The sequence below is a fragment of the Canis aureus genome, chromosome 19 (genome assembly GCF_053574225.1).
Source record: "Canis aureus isolate CA01 chromosome 19, VMU_Caureus_v.1.0, whole genome shotgun sequence".
NCBI classification, from domain to species: Eukaryota; Metazoa; Chordata; class Mammalia; order Carnivora; family Canidae; genus Canis; species Canis aureus.
This window is the reverse complement of record NC_135629.1, coordinates 28,822,564-28,846,674: the sequence shown is the minus strand read 5'-3', so window position 1 is coordinate 28,846,674 and position 24,111 is coordinate 28,822,564. Positions and strand designations below refer to the sequence as shown.

Genomic DNA, 24,111 nt, shown 5'->3' with positions numbered 1-24,111 from the left:
CTGGAGACCCAGGCTAGGAAATAAGCAGAAATGACTGCTTTCATGGTAGGAAAAGCTTCACCAGGACCTACAGCTAGAATGAATGGAAGCTTCTCCAACCTTGCATCATTCAACTTGAGATTCGGAGCCTGAGGGGGCCATCTGATTAGGTCAAAGTGTCTGCTATTACACAGTGTAGAGGATCTGGCTGTGGTAGACTAGATTATCATGCCAATGCTTTACTGCCTCCCAATAACAGAATTCTACTTCCATAGTCTTTGCCATGAGATTTTATAGTTCCTGTCACTAAAGGATATATTTCTGTATCTTGAATTTGCATTCAACTATGTAAACTTGATTTGGTCAATTGAATGAGGTAGAAGTGAAAGCATGTTAGTTCCTAGTCTAGGCCTTAAAAGGCTTCCCATATTTATGCTTGTTCTTTGATGCCTCTGTCTATGAGAAGAAAATGTCTAAACCACCTCTGTAGTTCAGTGGAAATGAGAGTCACATGCAGCAGAACCATATAGCTGAGCCAACCCTCAACTCATTCTGTAGAGGGATAGATAAACTCAGCCAAGAAGAACAGAGCCATCCCAGCTGACCTGCAGTTGTATAAAGAAAAGAATGTTAAAATTTACATGCAGATGAGATTGTGGGGGCTCTTTCACAGCAAAATAGCTTGTTTTCTTACAGGATATTAGTTATCGATTGCTGCCTAACAATTGCCCCCAAAATTAAAGGCTTAATATAATAGTAAGTGTTAATTATTCCATACAGTTTCTTTGGGTCAGGAATCCAGAAGCAGTTTAGCTGGGAGGGTCTGACTTATGGATTTTCATGTAAGGCCACAGTCAAGATATCAGGCAGGCTGCAATTACCTGGAGGTCTAGATAATTCACTTCTAAGATGGTTTACTCACATGGATGGCAAGTTGGAGCTGTCTGTTGGCAAAATACCTCATTTTCTTGCCATGTAGATTTCCCTATAAGGCTGCTAGTGTGTCCTTATTACATGGTACTTGGCATTCCCCACAGCAAGATGTTCCCAAGAGAGAGATCAAGGAAGAAGCCACAATGTTTTTGGGGGGTTAGCCTGGGAAGTCACACACTATCACTGTTGCAACATTCTGTTCCTTTGAAGAAAGTAAATTTAGCCCAGACTTAAGGAGAGGAGAATTAGCTCTACTATTCAAAAGTAAGAGTGTCAAAGAATTTTAAAACCACCATGGGCAAATACTAGATTAAGTGATCATTGAATTGAACAAAATGGGGGAGAGGTAGTTCCCCAAAATAAAGTAATTCCCTCCAATGAAAATAGTTGGGTAATTTCCCAAAGTAAAATGCTATAGGAAGGGGAAGTGCAAGTGGAAGCAGAACAGTCAATAAAAACAAAATAGAGGGGTGGCTGTTCCTCTCCAAGCTTCGCTATGCCGCCCAAGGACAAGAAGAAGAAGAAAGATGCCAGAAAGTCGGCCAAAAAGGACAAAGACCCAGTGAACAAATCTGGGGGCAAGGCCAAAAAGAAGAAGTGGTCCAAAGGCAAAGTTCGAAACAAGTTCAATAATCTGGTGTCTTCGACAAAGCGACATATGACAAACTCTGTAAGGGGGTTCCCAACTATAAGCTTATGACTCCAGCTATTGTCTCTGAGAGACTGAAGATTCGAGGTTCTTTGGCCAGGGCAGCTCTTCAGGGGCTCCTCAGTAAAGGACTTATTAAACTGGCTTCAAAGCACAGAGCTCAAGTAATTTACACCAGAAGCACCAAAGGTGGAGATGCCCCAGCTGCCAGTGAAGATGCATGAACAAGATCCCACCAACTGCACATTTCAGGAAATAAAACTTTATTAAATGAAAAAAAATAAACACAAAAGGAGGAAATGCCAACTTGAAATGTCATGAAGAGTAAGTTTAGATTCATTTGGTATGACCAAGGAAAAGAACTAGGGCCAATGAGTATAAGAGCTGTATCAAAACAGAATGGCTTGATATATGTGATGGAAGATCCTCTGAGATTGTCCAGAAGCAAAGCAAAATTGGCATTAGAGCAACCAATGGCAGAATCCAGGTGGGGGTACAGGAACTAGATATAATACACACAAAAGGTTTAATTATGATGCTAAGAGGCCCCAGTGTAAGAGGGTGAGGTTTATAAAACTTACAGAGCTTTGAAAACTATAATGCAGGTGCATAAAAGGAAGGGAGATAGAGAGATGGAATTCATGCACTCATAAAAGTATTATGAGGAAATCTATGAGGGGAACTACAAGTGAAATGGCAAAAGAAGCACTGAGAAGATAATTGGATTTGCTGATGAGTGGCCTACAGGTGTGCACTCAACAGACTAGCCATGAATCAAATAAAAGCTTGATGAGAGCCATTTAGTTTAGAGCATGCAATGCTATAGTCAATTACAAGTAAGAAGAAAAAAGATGGCAATGCCCACTGTTAACCACCAACTAGAACTGTATCAAGGTGAGGCTAGGAAGTGCTGTTCAAACCACAGGCCAATGGTGGTCAGGCCTTTGAGGGAGAAAACACAATAAAACCTAGTTACCTAAACACTGACTTGCCCCGGTTGTCTGTGCATAGTTTGACTATCATTAACTGTGAACTTTTTAGAAAGTCATACGTCTAGCCCACAGTAGAAAGCAAACTGTAGGATTAGGTTGATAGCAGAACAAAAGACTTAGCAGCCATTCTATCATGAAGGAATAGCACATACGTGGTACTGATCCTGTATTCATGGTGCACATCTCTAGTCAACTGAACGTTGCTTTGGACAATGTTGGATCATGGGCATCCAAATGGTGCTCCAAACAACTGCTGCCAATGAATAAGAGCTGTAGTGCAGGATAAGCTTTATTTGCCCTCTGTAGGATCAGTCTCTAAGAGTTGAGAAATTCTTGGCCAGTAGGATATGAAGAAAGCAGTGCCTTTGGCAAAGGAGACAAGATATTCTCCAGTATACTGACTCTCAGAGACATACATTGCTCCCTTGAGACAAAGAGGCCCCTGCTGTTCATCCTTAATTTCATAATTTCAAGCCTATCTGTTTATAAAGGAAGGAAACTATTGCAAAGGAAAGAACCCCTACTGTTCTGTTCTAGTTGGAGTCAGAACTGGGAAGGAAGGATTTTAAAAAGACCATTTTCCAGATCAGAAAACATTGGCGTTTTGGGCTTAGACACTTCTTTGTTGTGGGAGCTGTCCTGTGAGTTATGGGATGTTTAGCAGCATCTTACACTCTAAACACCAGTAGCCAGTCACAGGCAATAAGTTGTGACAATCAGAAAAGGTCAAATTTCCGGGGCACCAGAGTGGCTCAGTTAGTTAAGCATCCTCTTGATTTTGACTCAGGTCATGATCTCAGGTTCATGAAATTGAGCCCCGAGTTGGGCTCCATGTGGGCATGAAACCTGCTTAAGATTCTTTCTCTCCCTCTCTCTCTACACCCCTGCCCCCGCCCATGCTACTAATGTGTTCTCTTAAAAAAAAAAAAAGTCAAAGTTCCCAGGGGATGGGAGGATAGGTTATGTATAGAATCACTCCCAGTTGAGAACCACTGCTCTAGAAGATAAAAATCACAGAATAGAAATCCAACATGAATTTCATTTCTCATTTTGAAAATAAAATCAAACTTTATAATCCAGCTTCCATGATGTTAACAACCCTGAAGGATTCTAGAAACTTGTTTCAACATTTTGTATTCATTAGCCCTTCTTTATGGCAAAACCTTAATAGGAAAAAAAGTCCAGCCTACTTGTGACTGTGGGCATAGCTGGGGAGACTCTTTCCCATTCTGATAACTCGAAGTAGAGGAGGTAGGTAGAGATGTAGATTGTATGTCTACTGTATGAGAAAGGTCAAGTGTGGCCACAAGGCTTAGGTCAGTTCCACCCTCAAGCTTTGCTTTAGCTATTTCCTGGGCTTGGAACTTTCTTGTCTCATCTGTGTATGACTAGTCCTTTGTGATCAACAAGGCTTAGTTCAAATGTCACTATTTCAGAGACCACCCAACCAAAGGTAGTACATCCCCTCAAATACTCTTAGCCTATTATACCTTTGCATTTTCTTCATAATATTTAAATTTTGCATTTTTCTTAATTTGAGCACATACTTATTTCATACCTCCAACACTTATGAGAATATGAGTTCTACTGGAGCAAGGACCATTGCCATATCCCCCATGCCTGGCACCAAATATCAGCTCAAGAAATATTTGTTGTACAAATGAATAAAGCATGGCACACTTGACATATAAGTGTTATGGTAATGCAAAAAGTATAGGGGCCTGTGGGAATGCACAGCATGGTGACCTATACTGTCCTGGATCATGAAGGAAGGCTTTCTAGAAAAAATTGGCCTCAAATATTGAGAGACCAGTGGAATCTGGCCAGGATAAGAGTTCATAAGAATAAACATTTATACATAGATATAGATAAATATGTATCTCAATGTATATATTAATACATTTAATTTTCATAATAACCCCATTAAGTGGATATTTAACAAATGAGAAAGCACAGGTAACCACCAGCTAAGCTGACTTGCTCAAGGTCATACTGCTCGTAGTATGGAGAGTAGAAATAAGTGGATGTTCTAGTATAAGAGCCTACATCCGTAACCATCACACTGATGAAGGAAGACAGAGGGGGCATGGCTGAAGTCCTAAAGGCAAGAGAGAACATGATGCTGGGAAGCTGGAAGGAGTCCAGGATTTGTCATGCAAAGAGAACAAAGACAAGGGTGGCAAGTGTTGAAGTAAGTCATATAGAAAGGAGCCAGATCAAGGAAGACCTCATCAAAAAACTATGCATTAGCAAACTCTGAAAGTCATCCTTAATCAATAAAACTCTTAGATTGCAGATTAACATCAGCAATCCCCTAAACCATTGGATAGATTTAATTTCTTATGACCAGGTCCAGTTTATCAGTTGGCAGTATTTAGAAAGGTGTTCATGGTAGCTGTCCTATCTCTAACTACCATTTACAGGGGAACAAAAACAGTGAGCCCAGGTGTTTAGCATCCTGGTTTGTTTTATTTTTTTAAGAAAAGGCAACAGAGCATTAGTTTTTATCCTGGAATAGATGGTTTGTCCAGCTGTAGATGCTGTAGAAAGGAAGCTGAATGTTAATTAGATGTCAACAGTAATTATGGTGATTATGTTTTTTGAATAGCTATTGGGAATAGCTGGAGCCACATCTAGACTGTGATGTGAATGACATTTTAATAGTTTTTTAAAAGAAAAAGAGAGCAGCCTGTTACTAAGGAAATTACAGTGAATAGAATTATAGTAAAATAGATTTCTTTATAAAGAACTATAACAATGATAATAGTCACACGTGAGGTATCTAGTATATGTTGAGGAAAATCATGAAAAAAAGTTATAGAGACAGGATCCCGTATTTAAAAGAAAACTAGTTATCCTAAATCTTTACCTTACAATTTCACTGGACTGTTTTAGGCTCTATTTTTCTTATTTTTCTTAGAAATGGGTCAGATCACAGGTTTTCTAAACCTATCATTATAATGATATTTTAATTACATGTTTTTATCTACCATAGGGATTCTGGTACTGTAGTAACTTGTATGATCACCTACCTCATAAGTAATTTTTATTGAATTTATTATAAAATAAAACCACAACTTGGTGTATTAATATTTAAGAAGATATTTATCTTATTGTTTATATTGAAGTGTCCTTCCTTTTTATTAAAAAAGAAGTCACTTGATTCTTTTAAATGGAGCATCTGCTCCATATATTTAACATATGCCATGCAAATCTTGGGGATAAGACAAGATTAACCTGCCCTCTCAAGCCACAATTTAAAAATCTACAGAAGGGAAAGGCATTGCACTAACTCTTTGTAATCATAATTTACAAGCCAGCAGTGTAGATGAATGTACTGACATTTATTTAGTTGAGTACCTACCATGTGTTGCATATCGTGACAGATGATTGGGCAGTAACCCATATTATTTGGTGACAATCCTAAGGAAAAAGACATATTTCCATCAGTGTAAGTAGTAAGTAGTTCCCTATCTCATCAGTATAATTAGCTCCCTACTTCAACTACCGCAGCCCAGGTGCTCTTTGTCTCTACCCCTGCCAGCTGAGAAATGAAAAACAAGATAGGCCCTGGCCCTGTGTATAACCATCTATAGGAGGGCTTCAGAAGTCAATGGGCAAATAGTAAACAATGTAATGGTTGGCCTAGCAGAAGAAATTCATGAAGCTGAGAGATCACTTGGAAAGTATGCAACATGGGTTAGGCAAACCTCCTCAGAAGAAATGTCCTATTAATTGATAGGAAGGTGGTACCAGATGCAGAGGTAAGGCAAGAGTGAATAGCAAAAGCAGAGTGCTGAAGGCAAAGAGTGCAGCATATGTTCAAAGAAGTGAAAACAGTTCTATGTGGCTAGATCCTGCAGGACAGAGGAGGCTATAATTAGTGTTGAGGCTGTAGATATGTTTAATATTGAGTCTAGGTAAGTTCAGGGCCTGTGGATGATGTTAAAGGACTTTTTCTTAAGAGCAATTAAGGGTGTTGAGCAAGAGAGTGAGATGATTAGATTAACCTGGGAAGCATCCTTCAGCCTGCCATGTGGAGAGTGGTTTAGAGGACCAAGGCTGGCAGCAGGGAGAACAGTTAGGCTATTTAGTTAGGCATGATTCTCAGTAAGAGATAGGGGTGGCTTGTGCTAAGGGATAGAAAAGAATAAATGGATTTGAAAGGAAGGTTCAGCAATAGAGTCTATAAAGTTTCATTTACTGTAGCTTTAATTCTGTATTACTGGAGAACAGTTCAATGTGCTGGTTTCCATAACAATAACAGCCATCAAGATAATAGCACTTATTGGGCATTTACCCTACGACAGGCACTTGGTTGGTACCTCCCTTTCAATCTTCACACTACCACTATGAACTAGGTAATAGTAATTCTATTTTTCCTACCTTATAGAAAGAAAACAGGATCTAAGAAGTTGAATTTCTTTCCTGGGATCACCCTACTAGTGGGTGGCAAAGCTGGGATTTGGACACTGACAGTCTGATTCCAGAGCCCAGGCTCTTGCTGGAAGTGAATATCGGAGACAATAATAAGATTTGTATAATGTGCGAGTCTTGAGGTACATAGGTTAAGAGAGTAGCTTTTTACCACCAATACCCAGTGTACTCTTGTCAGGATCAATATCCCTGAGTTTTCAGTGAGATTTTCTCATTTTGCTGTAGAGAAAACATAGGTTTGGAAGAAGAAAGAAAAAAGAAGGAAGAAATCAAATAATAGAACAAGCATGGGCTACATATCCCGTCATACCTTTACTATACCACGTATTCTACGAGGTGCTTTATTTTTATTCCTCACTGTGCTAGATTCAGGGGATGTATTAATTTGAATCTTCCAATCTTCCAAACAACTCTAGGAGGCAGGTGTCGTGGTTCCATTTGATGAATTCAGAACTAAGAGTGAAAGAGATTTTAGCTATATGTCCAAGCTCATTCCCTTAGGACAAGGCAGTGCCCAGCCTGGCTCTGGTTCTCCTTCTAGAGGAAATTGCTGCCCCTTGAAGAGGAAACCAAGACAGCGCTGCACACAAATAGACATTCAGACAGAAAGAAACAAGGACTCAGAAAGTGGGAAAGAAGAAGGAAACTTTACCGAGTATAGAATTTGGAGCAAAGCAATCTTACAAGCAGGTCTCATTAGAATAACAGAGGTCTCTTCACGTCATTGCCAAGTTCCTTGATAGCAGGAGGGTTTTTTTCTATTAACTTTAGTGCCCCACTTTGAACTCCACAACAATTAGAAGTTAGGACCAGAACATAAGTTCCACCCTAGATATTTTTACTGCTGGTAGAAGTGATCTGGTGCCATTTGGATTCTCACAGATCAGTCCATGTTGATTAATTGAGACTCCAAGGAATGTTAGCTTGCCTCTGAATTTTCTTGGAATAGGTGATACATTGGATTCACAGTGCACCTGTCCTAGTCCCAAGATCTTATCACTGGAGGACTAGAAATATGTAACAAGTCACAAAGCACAGGCAGTTTGAGTGATTTATTTACTTACTGAGAGTCCCACATGTACCTAGTGGTAAAGCTTGCACAGAGTTATTTCCACTGCATTTCAGTTTTCCATGGAGAAATCACAGGAACAGTTTAGGGCTGTGGCAGTAATGAACCATTGCAGTATAGACCCAGAATGTCTCAAGAGTAGTAATGCTGTGCCCAATTGATTTCTCTATCCCTGTGATTAACACAGTGACTAATTTATAGCAAGCCTTCCAAAAAAATTGCTTGAATGAAGGAAGGATAGCAAGAGCAACTGCTTCCTGAGCAACTTATTCCTGTATTTTAAAGAGGTACAAAAAATAAAAAATAAAAAAAAATAAAGAGGTACGATATGGTTTAGCGGCTGGCTCTTGGTTTCAGCTCAGGTCATGATCTTGGGGTCCTGGGGTAGAACCTTGCCTTAGGCTTTGCACTCAGCAGGGAGTATGCTTGAGGATTCTCTCTCTCCCTCTCCCTCCCACACTCTTTCTCTCTCTCTCTCTCTCAAATAAATTTTAAAAATCTTAAAAATAAATAAGAGGGCACTGTAGTCCAGTCGTCAGGCCTGTGGATGCTAAGCTTAGACTGTCTCTGTCCAAATCGTTCTAGCTACGGCTACATCCTTGACATTTAGTACTCTTGACTTCAATTTTCTCACCTCTAAAATGGAGGAAATACTCTTGTAAGATAGTCCACTTAAACTGCTTACTAGGGCTTGACATATAGTCAGCATAGTTTTAGCAGTTACTTATTTATAAGCATTAATAACCTACAAGTGAAATGTCCTACTTTGCAATCTTATAAAATTTCCCAAAGATATCTTTGCTGAAGAAAGAAAAGGAATATACATGCAGAAATCACTCCTTGTGAGACAAATCCAGAATTGAGCAGTCTAGTCTTACTGGGGAGCAAAACAAATGGAGTGAGTAGAAAAGCTACTCAGGAGTTAGACTGTAACCCAGAATGGATATCTCCATTTTCCCACCCAAATATAGATGCAAGGGCTCTCTTTTCAACACCACTATTTTGACATTCATGGCCTGTCTTTCAGAAGATTAGAGTACCCAGGTTCATTTGAAGAGAGTAAGAATGTCCATGTGGGTTGGGGCTCAGCAAAGGTAATGGACATACTAAGGGCATCTTTCTATTGATTGATTCACAAGAGTCTTTGGAAAACTGGACAGCTTGGGGTGTCTGGGTGGCTCAGTTGGTTAAGCATCTGCCTTTGGCACAGGTTATGATCCCAGGGTCCTGGGATCAAGCTCCCCCACTTCCCCTGCCGAGCAGGGACCTGCTTCTCCTTCAACTTGGCCAGCTCTCCCTGCTTGTGCTCTCTCTCTCACATTCTCTCAAATAAATAAATAAAATCGAAAGAAAGAAAGAAAGAAAGAAAGAAAGAAAGAAAGAAAGAAAGAAAGAAAAAGAAAAGTGGCCAGCTTGTCTTTTCAGAATGGCAACATAATGCTCATCTGAATGGCAACGAAAGTCCAAAGGTTTTGGCTTGGCTTCCCTTTGACTTCCCACAGAGATCCTTTGTAGCCTCTGTGCTGACTCTGCCTTCCACTTCTCTTTGTGAGAGGTCTCTTCTCCCTAACCTCATCCACCTTCCCCAGGATTTTTGAGCCTGCTTACTCTCCACTTTCCTACCCCTCAAAGTCATATGACCCTTGTCTTGACTCCCTCAAGATCAATCAATCTACAGCTTTCATTCCTCTTATTCCCATATGGTTATAATATACACCCTATATCTCTCATGCATTCCTCAGGGCCTTCCATTTTGATTCTCAAAAGCCTTTTCTTCTCTCAGCAAAACTCCTTATGTATCAAAAGCTGGGGCTTTTGAAGCTATTATTTTTGATGTGGGCTTCAAGAACGTATTTTGGAATTCAGAAAAACTAAACATCGATTTTTTTTTGTTGTTCTCTTTATATTTCTGCTGTAATCACACCAGTGCTCCTTGAGGCAATGTTCTGTGACTGACAGGAGGAAGGGTCATAATCAAGGAAGGAAAGAAAAGCACAAAGATTGATGCTTTAAGATCATATCTTACTATAGCACATTCATTCATGTGGGCTTCCACTTTCAAGTTTCAGCAGGTGGGCTCTTATCTTTGACTTATTGCTGACATTGATCCTTGGATCTGCCCTCTTGCTGCTTCTATGAAGAAGTTAAGTGAGGACCGTAGTGGTGAGGTTTTCCTGATATGCACTTGTTCTTCATACCATAATGTGCCTTTTAAGTTTCCCAAAGTTTAAATATGATTCCTTAGATATGTATTGGGCATTTATCATATATGTCTTATTCAGTCTTCACAACAATCCTGTGAGGGAGAGAGACTATTATTTCCTTATTTTACAAATGAGGAAACAGATTCAGAAAGGTTGAGACCATCATTTGTGTTATTTATCATGTAATTCTAGCTCTTCTTTTGAGCAATGCTGCCCAAAAGTAAGTGTATCCATGTAACTTGCTTTAGTAAATAAAATTTGAGTAGAAATGACACGTCACTTAATTAAATGATGGAGACAGGTTTCAAACCCAGATCCTTGGATTTCAGAGTTTGTGCTTTGAAATCCTGCATTCTAGTATCTTAAATAGAGATTTCTAGAGTAGCTTAAAGTTGTTTTTAAAAATCTCTCAGGTTTTAAGTCTGGTCTATCTCAAATAGAAAAATAGGCTAGATTGCTTAAAAGATGTCAGTTCAGTTGTGATGGCCAAAGCGAATAGGCTGAGGCTCACCACCGAAGAGAAGTTGAACAAGATAGCAAAGTTTTGACCATTATTTATAGAGTGGGCATTAGTCATATTTTTGGCTGCTTAACATTTTAAATACCCTGTTAGGTTTCTAGGATTTTTCCACTTGATGAGTCCCATCTCTTCCAGTGTGGGAGCCTAAAAACTCAATTACAGCCCCCTTTGCAGCTAGAAAATGGGCATGAGACCCTTCTCCACCAATTAGATTCATTCCCTAGACTTCAATTCAGAAATGAGACATCTGAGGGAAAAGGCTTACTGTGGAATGTGTTCAGCTGGTGAGAGCAGGGGAGGTCCTGGCTCTAAAGACAGTGATGGCAGAGCTGAGTGCCTGCCACTTGTGTAATGTCTGTAATGATGCTACAATGTTGAAAGTAGCTCGTTCAGTAGTAACCATGAGGAGGCAGGGTGGGGGGTTAGAGTAACCTTCTTCTTATCAGTCTAGTTTTGGAACATGATCTGGGGCATTATTCCTGGAAATTTGGTGTTAAGCCCAGTTCTTTAAGCCTCCCAATAATTCTGTGGGGCTACCTGCTATCCTTTAATGAACTTATCTGCTTAATTCTGCTTCTTGTAAGCAGGAACCCCAACTGATGCAATGCAGAAGCTTAGTCAGACAAGTTTCAAGCAGATCATGAGAAATAAAGAACAGCAAATGGCTAATCTAAAGATGTGGAAGTGGGTGGGTAGAAAATTAAAATCTTGATAATCGGAGATCAGAAGTCATAAGCATTGAAAAGGAGGTGAGCTTTCAGTCCACCATGAACAAATTAGAGTGGGCAGCATTCTTCTGCAGGCCTCTATCCTCTTAGATCTGTTCATTCAGTCAATCAACAAATATTTATAGAGCACATACACTGCCTGGCCCCATGCTAGGCAGTAGGGCATATAGTGTGGATAGGTCAGACACAATACTAATAGTTTTATGTAGTGGAAAGGCTGGTCATAATCAAATGGTCACAATAATGAAACAATATATAATTACAAACTGATAATAAAAGAAAGTTCTAGGTGCTTATAATAGGATGACATGATCAAGTGTGAGAGATCAGGAAAGACTTCCTGAAGAAATGGTTTTGGAGCTGAGATTTGAAGGCTAAAGAAAAGTAGGGGATGTGAGAAAGCCTCAGAGCCTTCGAGGAGATGTGGACTGTGTGTGCAAAGACCCTGAAGACAGAGTGAATGTGGCACATTGGAAGAACTGTAAAGCTGAGATTCAAGTGAAGAGAAGAGGTGAGAATGGAGTGAGATAAGGCTGCAGCAGTCCTAGAGAGTTAGAGAGGATCATGCAGTCTAGAAGCTCTATGAAGGATTTTAATCTTACTCCTAAAATCAATAGGAGGCCATTAAAGAGTTTTAAGCCAGGTGGTAACACTGTCAGGTCTGCATTCTGAAATGCCATGTTAACTATAGTGGGGACAATGGATTGGACAGGGAGTGGAATGAATATAGGAAAGTGGATTAGGAGGTTACTTGCAATAGTCTAAGGATAGACAGGTTGCCAGGCTGTAGCATTGGCAGGAGAGATAGAGAGGAGGAAAACCAGTGGCCTTCACAATGAGTTAGATATGCAATGAGTGGTGACTCCACCTTTTCTGATATGAGCAACTTATGCGAGGACCATTGGTGTAACATCAGATTGGGGACCAAATGAATGGGGATAATGTCATCAGTCTTGTACATTCTGAAATTAGAGTGTTTCTATAACATTTGAAAGAAGACAGTAAGTAGACAGTTGGATATGAGGGTCTGAAGCTCCATGGAGAGTTTTACACTGGAGATGTTGTTCTCTTGATTTTAAAAGAAGAATCTTCTGAAGCTGGGCCTGAAAAAAAAAACAAGTTTGGTACATTCATCCATTTATTCAATGCAGTTTTATCCAACATATTTCTTGCACCTAGTACTGGGGATAATGAGTCAAGACAGGGATACTGACCTAGAGGAGCTAATAGTGTAGGTGAGAAATAGTAAGGTCAATATGTGAACATAATACAATATAAGTAATGGATGTATGCACAGACTTCTTTTAAGAGACACATTTTGGAGGGTGTATGTTAGACTTGAGGTACAGAGGTGAGTTGTGTTTTAGGAGGATGGGGCAATAGTGCAAAGGCTTAGAGACATGAAACCATAATGGTTTTTCTTAAGAAATAACCGTCATTAAATATGGCTGAAGTAAGGGAAGTAGGAACTGGGCAGTAGAAGTTGAGTCTACAGATTTAAGCAGAAGCTTGGTGTTAGCAATACTATAAGCATTTTGAACTTTAATCTAAACTTTGCCAGGTATGACTGAAGCTTTTCATGCAATGAGAAGATGGAATGAATTTTGTGTTTTACATAGATAATTCTGGTGGAGTCATGGTAGATGGTTTTAATGAGAAATCAATATCCAATATCCAAACTTGCTGCTATCTGCATCTTTTTAGTAGGTAGACTTTACATTTATTAGTGCTTTTAGGGTTTCAAGTGTTCATGTCATTATCTCATTTGTAGCACAGCAATTGGAAAATGCTACAAATCAGCATACTATTATTATACTTTATCCTTTTCATTATTAAATTAGATAATGATCACAAAATGGCAATGGCTTACTCACTTGTTAGAAGCCATAAAATAATCTTCCTCATTAAGTAACCATTTTCTTATCACAAAGCAACAAAGTAGAGTGTATCTTTAATCTCTCTTTAATTGATACACATTACTTTCTATCATATTTCATGACTCACCATGTCTTGACTATAAGTGACTTGAACTATAATGGTCTCTTATCTTTCTGCCATGATTTGCAAAAGGCTCAGAGGGTAGCTGTCAAGGAGAATGTTGAGGGAAAAGTTTTGGTTTGCTTGGTCTTAATTTAAATAATGAGTAAATAATTGAGAAAGAATTCTAAGGAGTCCCTGAAGGCTTATGTAATGGCTTATTTGATCTACAACTAAAGCAGGAGAGAAAATTAAGTTTTGCTAGTTAGACGAAAGCCATTTTATTTTCCTTCATTTACACAAGTGAGAAGGACAAAAATCAAGACAAGACCCTTGGAACAAATATAGCTGCAATATCACTTCAGCAGAGAAGAGTTATGCCAAGCTAGAACTTTATATAGCAATGCTCTTGCTGCTTTTGCCTTACCCCATTCAAATCACTATGAGCTATTGTCTTCTTGTCTGTTGTTGCTTGTAAGTTTCTGGCAGCTGCTGCTAATGGTGATTGCTGCTTGGGGGTAGAGGGATTGGGAAGAAAGTTCCCCCACCAACTGTTTTCCATGCTGCCCAGATGCTAAGGTTCTATGGGTATGGTAGGATAATGGAGGAGGTGAACATTAAAACAAACCAAAAAAAAAAAAAAAAGGTGATCTTTTAAAAGCTAGGAGCTGCAGTATCATCCAGTAAGGAACCCTTTCCCATGCATTTCCTTAGCAACAATCGGAGGTGAAAATAAGAAACCTTAAGAAGAAACAAAATATATCTCTGAAATAAAAGCAAACTCCTGATTATTTCTTTTTTCAGGCAGTAACTTGGGTTATCTTGATTGACAGCCTCTGTTTGGGGCCAATATTGTGAATAAAATAATGATTCTTATGTGGGAAGAAAAGCAAAGAAGGCATACAGTGATTTAATAACAGCATTCTGCTGGCTAGATAGCTAAAAACTTAAAATATAGTTGACAGTAATTAGTTTTGTGTTTCTTTTTTCTTAAAAACATAAAATGTTAAATATCTTTTTAAAAACATCTACACACAATAGAGACACATCTGATGAATTCCTTACTCCTTGGAGTTTTTATTAGGCTGTAAATGTTTCACCTCAGCCTAGGTTTCAGGTCTATTGAATTGGAAGAAATGTAAAAGAATCCTTTGCACAACAAATGGGCCAAGTGCCTTCTTCATCACAGGAACAATGATAGCGAGATATCAGCAATGCTGCAACAAAAAAAAAAAAAAAAAAGCCTATCCCTGCCTCTTCATTATTGCAATTCAGAAATAGTATGAAGATTTCACATTTATCACAGAAACTTTCAAAACCAACCTCCACTAATGAAAAGACTGGAAATGTATCCACTAAATATTTTGAAACAATCAAGGTAAAATCCACCTGCTACTGAGTTTATTTTTCTTGAAGTTAAAAGAAAATTTATTTGGGGGTGGACAATATGTGATCCAATTGCTGACTGTATAAACTGTTAACATTTCAGCTTAGATATATCCTAATTACAACCAATATCATTTGGACATACATTGAAGTTAATTGGCCAATATATTCATGATTAAGTCTTCCCTTCAAGTATATGTGTACATTTTAAAATTGACCACCTTCTTTTTTTAAAGATTATTTATTTATTTATTCATGAGAGACAGGCAGAGGGAGAAGCAGGCTCCATGCAGGGAGCCCAACATGGGACTCGATCCCGGGTCTCCAGTATCACACCCTGGGCTGAAGGCGGCACTAAACCACTGAGCCACCCGGGTTGCCCCAAAATTTACCACTTTCTAACCTATGGTATGATAGTAAAATACTTTTTTCTTTTATCTCCAAGAAGTGAAAATTTCCTGAACCCAGTAATGTAATGCAGGAAGCTTACACTGGGTCACAAGGAGCCAATTGTTAAATTTTCAAAGATGTGAACGGGTTGTTAAACATGGTCGTTATCAACTTCAAATCTTATAAACTTACACTTGAGTAACTTACATTAAGAAAGAATAATAAAAACTTATGGGGCACCTGGGTGGCTCAGTCAATTAAGTGTCTAACCCTTGATTTCGGCTCAGGTCACGATCTCAGGGTCATGAGATCAGCCCCCACATCGGGCTCTACCCTCAGTGGGGAGTCTGCTTCTCTCTCTCTCTCTCTCTCTCTCTCTCTGCCTCTGCCTCTCTCCACCTCCCCATCACTCTTTCTCTCTCTCTTTCTCTCAAATAAATAAATCTTTTTTTAAAAAAAAGAATAAGCACTTAACATTCACCACTTTCTATTTTACTAATCTTTCTGTTATCTATGTTGTTGAGATATCACATGTGCCATGATTCATATCTGCATCTGTATTGTATTCGTATTTATATCTGTATGGACTATAAAATGGCATGATGCTGCACATTTCTTCTCAACACTGGGTTTGACGATGCATGTTGGTAGCTTGAAATTGGCCAAACTTAGAGAATTTATACCATGGAAATAGGCAAATGCTACAAATCAGAGTTTGCTTTATTGTTTTGTTGATTATCTAGACCAGAGATTGAAAAACTATGGCCTGAAAGCCAAGTCCTGTCCCAGAGAACTAAGAATGTTTTCTTTTACATTTTAAAGAGTTGTTGAAAAAAATATGATAGAGGCATCTGCATAGCTCAGTTGGTTAAGCATCTGCCTTCAGCTCAGGTCATGACAGGTTTCTGAGATTGAGCCCTACATTGGGAGAGAGCCCTGCCTCTCTCTCTCCACCTGCCTGCCTCCACCCATACTCTCTCTTGCTTGCTCTAATAAATAAATGAAATATTTTTTTTTAAAAAAGATGACAGACCATATGTGACAAACATCTTCTGTGAAGGGCTGATAGCAAATATGTTAGGCTTTGTGGGCCATAATGTCTCTGTCACTGCTACTCAGCTTTGCCCTTCTAACACAAAAGCAACCATAGACAAGATGTAAACAGATGTGGCTGTGTACCAATAAAGATTTATTCACAAAAACAGATGGTAGGCTTAATTTGACCCTCAGGCCATAGTTTTCCAATAACTGGTGTGAGTTTTTAAACAGGAATTTCTAAGTCTATGTTCTGCAAGTGTCCCTCGAATCAACAAATAATAATAAGAATCTTTGGATCTAGGCAATGCTCTTTAAAAATTTAAAATATCAATGACCTTTGCAACATAGATAATTTGAATCACTTTGCAATTCCATTAAAGGAAAATTTCATCTCTGAAGGCTCTTTGGTCAATCTGTAATGGCAGTTGTGAAATGAAGCTTTGTGGTTTTAAAGGCCTTTTAAAGTTGTTTGATTCATTAAGCCACACAGGTAACTCTCAAAAAGCAATAAAAGGTTATAAGCAAGACACAGATGTGTCTATGTATTCAACCCACTGATCTTTTAAGTAATCTAAAGGCAAATGTTTGGGATGTACACTTAACTTTACTGAGACTCTTCTCTGTTGAATCATTGAACATTACATTTCAGTTCATATGGTAGTAGAAAGCTTGGCATTATATTGTATTTCATTCTGTTTTATAGGAGCATGTTTATATGTAGCCACAAATCCATATCCATACATAGGACATATATCAAACAGGCCTAGGGCTCAAGTGTTTTCACTACGCTTAATCTTTCCACCCAATAATCTAGAAAGTCTGGTTGGTTATAGCTGCCCAGATTTTAGGCCCATAAGCCACTGAGAATTAATGGAGTGTTTGGCTTAATAGAGTTTTAAGAGTTTGTATTCATTTTTAATTTCCTCTTAAAGGGCAACATTTATGTACCTGAATATTCTTTCCACTTTATCTAGAGTTCCTCTACATGAATCCTAAAAAGAGTCAGTACCTTAATAGTTTCCCACCTGTCAAACAAAGTCTTATTTATTTGACACGTTGTGAGAAGGATCACAGCCTGTACCTTGAAGCTCTGTAAAATAATCAGACAATGTAAATAATAGTAAATCTGCCACATGTATAAATCTGCCACCTGAGTCCTAGGCCTGGCCTTGCCTCTGGCTGAATGTGTCCGCATTGGCTAGCTGCTTCCTTGTCTTAGCCTCGAAATAGCTATAACTGTAAAAAGTGTAGTAGGGAGGACCTGGGTGGCTCCGTCAGTTAAGAATCTGCCTTTGGCTCAAGTCATTATCCCAGTCATTATCCCTGGGATGGAGCCCTGCATGGGACTCCCTGCTCAGCGGGTAGTCTGCTTCTCCCTCTCCCTCTGCCTCTTCCCCAGCTTGTGCGTACTCTTTCACTCTCAAATAAATATATCTTAAAAAAAAAAAAAAAAAACTCAAGTAGGATTAAAAAAACTCTAATAACTCTTATAGTTTACACTCTGTGAGATTGGGTACTTAGAGCTAAAAATAGGTCCCAGGCACATTGTTCCTGCCCTGCTCACCCTCATAGGCTAGAGAAATGTGGTGCAGGCAAAGAAGCTAAACTGAGTCTTATGCTAGGGCCACCCTAGAAGTTGAGAACTGGCAGCACTCATCAGGTCTCAGGTCTGCTTAGTTTGGCCTATACCATGTTCAATTTTTTTAAAAATTATTTGCCAGTGTATAAAAGTCAGAAAACTTCATGTTAAAATTTGAGTTGTCAGCTTTTCTTGCAAGATTGAAAGATTCAGCAACCTCTGTCTTCACATTTCCCGATTACATTGTTATCTGGAGCCTAAGTGCAACTTCCCTCATTAAATGGGTCAGGGAGGTTAGAGAGTATCCATATCTTGGACACAGACTATGGAAGGTGATTTGGAAGGAATGGAAGGAATGTGAAACTCTAGTGTGAGGGATCACAATGAGCTCTACTTTCTAAACACAGAATGGAGAAAATATCACTGTAAACATCAGTTTGAGAATGATGCTAGGAGTAGGTTCATTTTCTTTGTTAAAGTATCTACTTGTTGAGGTGCCAATTTTTTCACATTAAAACTTTCATGGGGAAATAGCTATGACAGCTTATATAAAATTTTAAGACCATATCTACTACCTAGGAATAAATCTAAAAGTGCAAGATCTTTCTAGAAGAAAAATTGCAGAATGTGATTAAGACATCAAAAAGAAAACAAGAGAAATTGGTTAGATATAGTATGCTTATGGGGAAGAAGACTTGAGACTGTAAAGACATAAGTTTTTCCCCAATTAGTCTATAAATTCAGTGCAATTCTAATTTTAAAAATGCATCAAAATTTTTAAGGTAAATATATTTTTAACTTTGAAGGAGTAAAATCCAAGAAAGGCCAAGATAATTCTGAAAGAGAAAGACAAAAGAGGAGAAAATATCATAAGTATCCTAAAGAGGCTTATTGTAAAGTTATTATAATCAAAACACCATGGTAAATTCAGTAATAATCAAATATAGCCGTGCATCTTAGTAGAAAGCTGAAAAAATAGAGGATTTACATATGGAGGAATTGCTATATCTAACACTGAAAATCAGTGAAGTAAGGATGAACTATTTGATATGTAGAGTTAAGAAAACTGGCTTTAAAAACTCACTGTGTTCCTACCTCCTTTTATAGAAAAATAAATCCCAAAAGGAGTAAAGGTATAAGTGTGAAAAACAAAACCCTAAAGCCATGATTTTAAAAAATAGGAAAATACCTTTATAACCTCAAGTCTTAAAACAAGCAAACATTTTGTAAAAGATAAATTACTTAGGCTTTATTAAAATTAAAATTTTTATATGACAAAGGATATTTTAAACAAAGTTAAAAGACAATAGTCAACTACAAAAAGACATTTCCTTTGCTTAGTAATAGGCAAAGAACTTATATTCAGAATACATAAAGAACTACAAATCAGTGGTGGAAAAAACTCACAAATAATGCAATGTAAAAATGGCAGAAGATGTTAAAAGGCAATTTATTGGAGAGGGCACCCAAGTAGACAGTAAACTATGAAAAGGTAATCAATCTTACTAATATTCAGGAAGATTCAAATTAAAATAAGAGAAATGATAATATATGTCCACACAGACTTATAGATTTATTTGTAATTGCCAAAAAACTGAAAACCACCTAACTGTCCATTAACAGGTGAATGTATAGACAAAATGTGGTATATCCATACACTGAATAGAAAGAAACTAAGTACTGATACATAATATGACTGACTCTAAAAAATGATTATGCTAAGTGAAAAATCCAGACCAAAAGAAAAGTATCTTCTGTATGATACAATTTATTTTAGGGGATCCCTGGGTGGTGCAGTGGTTTAGCGCCTGCCTTTGGCCCAGGACGCAATCCTGGAGACCCGGGATCGAGTCCCACATCGGGCTCCCGGTGCATGGAGCCTGCTTCTCCCTCTGCTGTGTCTCTGCCTCTCTCTCTCTCTCTCTGTGACTATCATAAATAATAATAAAAAAAAAAACTAGAAAATGAAAACCTATGGTGAAAGAAAACAGATGAATTGTTGCCTGGTATAGTAGCTTTATATTGCTGCATGATCAATGATAACAAGCACAGAGGCCTGAAACAACACACATTTATTATCCCACAATTTCCATGGGGCAGCATGAAACTGGGTTATCTGCTCAGTCTGAAATCACGGCTGCAGACTCTTCTGAGACTATGAGTAGTCTTTCAGGCTCTCTGGCTGTTGGCAGAATTCAGCTCCTTGAGCTGTAAAATTGAGGCCCTGAAGTCTACGTTACCTATCATTCTCTACTACATAGCTGTCTCCACCTTAGGTTCTTTAAGGCTAACAGAAGAGCTTGTCTGTGGCTTCTTTCTTTAGAACCTTTTTTAAAGGACGTACATGATTAGATCAGACCCACCTGGGATGACCTCCCTCTTGATTAACTTAATCAACTTTTTTTTTTAAATTTTTAATTTATTTATGATAGTCACACAGAGAGAGGGGGAGAGGCAGAGACACAGGCAGAGGGAGAAGAAGGCTCCATGCACCGGGAGCCCGACGTGGGACTCGATCCCGGGTCTCCAGGATCGTGCCCTGGGCCAAAGGCAGGCGCTAAACCGCTGCACCACCCAGGGATCCCTAACTTAATCAACTTGATGAGAGACCTGTGAGTCAACCAATCAGGGACCTTAATTACATATGCAAAATCTCTTCACCTTTGCCACACAATGTAACCTAGTGACTGGAGTGCTGTCTTGTCCTACATACAGGTCCCATTCACATTCAAGGTCAGAGGATTACATAGGATATGTATACCAGGGGTTGGGGAAACCTCAGAGCCATCTTAGGATTTTGTTGACCACACCTGTGTTCAGAAGTTGAACAAGATGAATTGAAAAGAGGAATGAGGAAACTATTGGAGATGATGAAAATTTTGAGTATCTTGGTTGTAGTGTTAGTTTCATGGGTACATGGATCCTCTCAAAATTTATCAAATTGTTCCCATTAAATATGTGTAATTTATTATTTGTCAGTCATGACTCAGTATTATTCATTTATTTGTTTGTTTTTTATTTGTTTATTTATTTTTAGTATTTTTTTAGTAAAGTTTTTTAAGTTAAAAAAAAACTTCATCTGATTGGCAAATTATTGAAAATCTAAAAGTAATAAGTGGAAACAGTGATGTGCCATAAGGGAAACATGCACACATTTCTGGGGTGAGGGTGTGTAAACTGGAGAGGAGTTTGGTCAGACCTAGAAAAAATATGAATATGGCCATGGCTTAAGACCCAAGAATTCCACTGCTAAATATGTATTGTTGAGAAACTCATCCATCTTCACCAAGAATAAATACAAAGATGCTCATTGTAGATTGTTGCAATAACAAAAATTGAAAACAACTTTATTGTCCATCATCCAAAAAAATAAGTAAGCATAACTCATTCATAAAACTAAACACCATAGAGGAGTTTAAAAATGAATGAACTAAGTCTGTATCCATCAACATCAGTCTCAAGAATCAAATGTGTCTAAAGAAAGCAAGTTGCAGAATAATTGTTCATTATTTTAGATCCATATATAGAAATTGAAAATATTACTGCCTGCTACTTATTGACAAATACATGTAATAAATGAATGTAAAGACATGGATGAGAAAAATACAAATTTGGAGAACAAAAGGAAATGAAATTGGAGAGGGGTAGGAAGGGAACCTCAGTTTCCTCATGTTTTTTACTTTAAAAATTCTGAAGCAAATATGGAAAACATTAAGGTTTCTTAATTCTAGGTGGTGGATATTGAGTGAATCTCATTTTGTTTTGTTTTTAAATTACCACCCGTAACCTCTGTCTCACCATGAGAAGAAAAAAAGTCAGAAAAATGCAAACAGGGATATTCTCTCCATAAAGCACTTAACCAATTTTCTTCAAAAAAGTCATGAAAAATGAAGAAAATATGAAAAACCATTACTGTCTAAAGTTGTTTCAGGAGTCACAATGACTAAATGTAATGTGGTCTTCTGAGTAGGGCTCTAGAACAGATATAGAACATTAGGTTAACAACTAAAGAAACAGGAATAGAGTATGAACCTAGTAATAATGTAATAGTATGGGCTCATCAGTTGTGACAAATGTATCCCAGTAATATCAACTGTAGGGAAAACTAAGTTCACAGGAACTCTCTGTGATATTCTTGCAACTTTTCTGTAAATCTAAAACTATTTTGAAACAAAAAGTTATTTAAAAAATATGTATCACCTATAGCACCAAAGGAAACAGCTTTTGGGGTGGGAAAGGTGTAGAGAAATGCCTCATGGATGGCAAGTGAGTTGACATCGAAATCCTGGTCTACCACCCACTGGCCTTGTTGCCTTTGACCAGTCATATACCTATGACTTTTACTTCCTCTTTTGCAAAATATGGACAATCTCCACTTTATAGAATCATGTAGGCATTGAATGAGATAGTGTGTAGACATTTAGCACATAGAAGGACTCAATAACAATTACTTATCACTCCATTTTTATTATAGTTGCTATATTATTATTACCTCAGATGTGTTTGTATCAAGTAAAAAAAGAAAACATAGTATCTAGAATCCATATAAATAAGTAAATAAGTAAAGGCAAGCTTGAGTTGTCTGAGTTTAATATACTAGTGTTTCAGGACAAGTTTGTAATCACTCTAGTAACCAACATTTTAAAAATGTACACAGTGTTAATAGTCCCTTTGACAATATGGGGCATTTTGGAGAGTGGAGGCATATTAGTAAGTTTTACTGGACATTATGCTTAGACAGGAGAATTTTTTCTCTCACTCTTCATAAGTCCAAACCCAAATCTCATTATACCACTCTCAATTCAATGAAAAGGGAGAACACAAAGGAAAAAGTGTATGTATAATGACAGTTGTCTGCCTTCATCAGCCAAATTAATAGAGGGGGAACAACAGAAAGGAAGATCTTTACATGTAAATTCTTAGCACAATAATCCTTCTCACTAGTGTCTGCACCTGATACCCGTCACATTAGCTCTGTCCTCTTAGGGAGGAGGAAAGGAAGGGCACAATCTGTCTACCTCTCTCCACAGTTCATCTCTAAAATGAAATCTTGCACTGTCAATGAAACATCCTGTTTTCACAGAATAGTTAGTGGGATGGGGAAAGTGCTTATGATATGATCAACAGGGAGAAAAGGCAAAATTAAAATCTAGTTTATAAAGGAATCCACATTTCATTTTTTAAAAAAAGAGCAAATATTCATTTGCATACAGAAAAGACTGGAAGGATATCCTCTCCACCAATGGAGTGGTCATCTGAATGGTGGGATTTAGAAACTTTATTCTCTATACTTTTCTTAATTTCTTAGATAATAATAGATATTATTTGAAAGCAAATGAAAGGAAGCAGGTAAAAGTTAATTTACTATTAGGGGTATATCCACTAGGAATCATGAAAGGCAAATAAGTAGCTTATAGTCCTAACAGAGGGTTCCTCATGGAAGTATTTGACTCAGGGTGCTTCAATGCCCATAATGGTATTAGAGCATTATTTCTGAACTCTCACTATTTTCAAGCACTTGAGGGAGAGTATTTTATTTAATCCTTATAGTCACCTCACAAAGATCTATCTACTTTTACCTAGGTGCTGTAGGCTTTGGAATCACCTGCCTGGTTTAAATCCAAGCTTTATCCCATATTACCTGTGTGTCCTGGGCAAGTTAGCCTCTCTGAGACTTAGTTTCTGTATCTGTAAAGTAGGGACAATAATAGTACTTATAATGTGGAGTTAATAGGCAATAAATGGACAAATAGAAACAAAGTCCTTAAATATCTTGGCATGTGGTGAATATTCAATGTCTTCTTATGTGCCGCAATTACCCTGTTATACAAATAAAGATGTTAAGGTTTAGAAGACCTGAATTATTTTCCAAAATCACATGCCTGTGGTGGGAAGCATTCAAACCCTTGTCTTCTCAAACATCAAGCTTTTAATCATTATACCAGGGATTACCTTTACTGCTAAGCTACATGAAACTCAAGACTTTACAGAAAAGTGACTCAGGTTGGAATTTTTTCTTTTTGTTTCAGTAAATAATTTATTGCTTTGTTCTTGAATTCAACTTTCAAATTAATTTAAAATAATTTTTAAATAACTCTAAAACCCTATTAAGCCTTCCAAGTCTACCAAAATAAATACACTTGTTGGGTATATCCATCTTGATAGCTCCGGTTTTTTTTTTTTTTTTTTTTTTTAAGAAATCACATGACAGGGATGCCTTGGTGGCTCAG

At 37.9% G+C, this 24,111-nt stretch overlaps 1 protein-coding gene and 1 pseudogene across 1 annotated transcript in view; both read left to right on the top strand.

The window, feature by feature from the left end:
- Positions 1-24,111, top strand: part of SYNPR (synaptoporin) — a 291,170-nt gene that overhangs the window by 105,880 nt on the left and 161,179 nt on the right. The window lies entirely within an intron of this gene.
- LOC144291227 (small ribosomal subunit protein eS25 pseudogene) lies at positions 1,382-1,853 on the top strand (annotated as a pseudogene).